This window comes from Limulus polyphemus, unplaced genomic scaffold, assembly GCF_000517525.1.
Source record: "Limulus polyphemus unplaced genomic scaffold, Limulus_polyphemus-2.1.2 Scaffold7684, whole genome shotgun sequence".
In the NCBI taxonomy this organism is placed as follows: domain Eukaryota; kingdom Metazoa; phylum Arthropoda; class Merostomata; order Xiphosura; family Limulidae; genus Limulus; species Limulus polyphemus.
In genome coordinates, this window is record NW_013673294.1 from 17,269 (window position 1) to 19,862 (window position 2,594).

A 2,594-nucleotide genomic window follows, 5' to 3' on the forward strand; every position below is an offset into this window, starting at 1 on the left:
AAGCTATGTATACACTAACACAGAAAAAACTAAAGTATTCAAAGAACATCTACAAAACACACAATGAACCAGACATGAATGAAAATTTTTACAACAAAGTAAACAATTACATCAAACAAAACATAACCACGTACATACCTAAATTTCCAATAAACACACAAATATCGAACAAAATGAAATAGTAAACCCAGTCACACATTTACTAGCTAAAACAATAACAGAAACAGAAGTTCATCAAGCCATTAAAACCACCAAAAACGAGGTACCAGGCGAAGACGGTATACAGGCCATCCTTTTTAAAAAAGGCACTCTGAGAATATATGGACATCTTACAGCACTCTTTAATTTATCACTAAGATCTGGATATATCCCGGTTTCTTGGAAGCAAGCGATAGTACTCATGTTCCATAAAGAAGGAAAGCCAGCAAATAAACCAAACAACTACCGCCTAACCACCTGTGTAGGCAAAATTCTAGAACGTATAATAAGCAATAGACTATCAAATTACCTAGAAGTCACTTCTAAATTACCAGAAACACAAAATGGTTTCAGAAAATTCAGACAAACGACAGATCATCTGGTTAGACTAACAGAAACAATAATTGATAGCTTTAACAAAAAATAATGCACTGTCGCCTGCTTTCTCGACGTCGAGAAAGCAGGCGACACTGTATGGCACAATGGTCTCAGGTTCCGCATGTCAGAACTGGAACTACCACGGGTGATTATTCGCTGGCTATCTAACTTCTTGGATAACAGATCATGTAAAATACATGTAAGGGGAACCTACTCTGAGGCAATTACCCCAGAGGCAGGCGTACACTTGTCACTGAACATAATCATCCTTCCGGCCATGGGTATGCTATAACTTTACGCTCAACCACACAATTCGTTGAGAAAAAGAGTAAGCTAAGAGGTTGTGGTGGGTGGTGTTTTCCTTCTAGTCTATTACTACTAAAAGGGACCATTAGCTTATATAGACCTCGACTCGTTTTGTGTGAAATTTAAAAAAAAAATCACTGCTAAGTGCTAACGACATTTTCGGCCTTAACATAATGGTTTGGAACAACAGATGGACCTATTGGTCCATCTCGGCTGTTCCATCTTCAAAACTAAACTAAAACTATTAATAAATACATTTCAAAAATCTCCAAGCCAGCCCTTATTGTTCATACACTTATCAAGCTTTCTCTTAAACTCACTTAAATTTACTGCTTCTACAACATCCGAAGGCAACCCATTCCAAAGGCCAACCACCGTATTAGAAAAATAAAATTGTCTTAGCTGAAGATTACTCCTAAGCTGCCAAAATTTATATTTGTGTCCCCTAGTCCTACTATTCTCACTGTTAAGCATGAGAAGAGACTATGCACCAACGCCATCAATTCTCTTTACAATCTTAAACACCTCAATCAGATCCCCCTAACTTTTCTTTTTTCAAGAGAGAACAATTTCAGAGTTACAACTCTTTCATCCAAGACTCTTCTCTGAATCCTTTCAATCAATTCAATGTCTCTCCTAAGGTAAGAATCCCAAGACTGAACACACTATTTCAAATGTGGCCTAACCAGTGATCTATACAATGAAATTATAACCTCTTTGGACTTGTATTCAATATTTCTGAAGATACAACCTAAAATCCTATTTACCCTACCATTAGCAACAGTACACTGTTTGGATGGCTTTAGAGACTGATCAGCTATTACATCAAGATCCCTTTCTTTCAAAACACTAGGGCCCGGCATGGCCAGGTGGTTAGGGCACTCGATCGCAATCTGCGGGTCACGGGCCGTGTGTGTGTGTGGGGGGGGGGGTATAATGTTACGATCAATCCCACTATTCGTTGGTAAAAAGAGTAGCCCAAGAATTGGCGGTGATGACTAGCTGCCTTCCCTCTAGTCTTACACTGCTAAATGAGGGACGGCTAGCGCAGATAGCCCTCGTGTAGCTTTGCATGAAATTCCAAACAAACAAACAAATCATGACACTGTTGAGGTTATTCCCATCCAAAATATACTTGTAATTCAAATTATGATAACCCGCGTGCATTATATTGCATTTATTATAATTAAAATCCATTTGCCAAACTCATTAATGATCTAAATCCTTTGTAAATCAGCAGCATCCTCTTCACTGTTAGCAACACCCAAGACATTAATATAATCTGCATATTTAAGTAATTTATTGACCATTCCTTCCTCTATATCACTGATGTAAATCAAAAAGAGCAAAAGTTCTAAGAGTGAACCCTGACGTACCCCACTAACATGTCATGAGTGAGACTAATTTGGGGGATTTAGGCTAGAACTAAACTATTAATGAACAACGGCCTCTATAATAAAAGTATTGCAAAGAAAATTAAATTTAACGTCGATCATATTTTAATCTTCTTATACCAGTCAATTTTCAGTGTTGGTTCGTAAAAGTCCAGGTGGTTAGGTCGCTCCACTAGCAATCTGCGGGTCACGGGTTCAAATCCCATCAAACATTCTCGCCCTTTCAGCCGTGGGAGCGTTATAATGTGACGATCAATCCCACTATTCGTTGGTAAAAGAGTGGGCGGTGGGTGGTGATGAGTAGATGCCTTCCCTCTA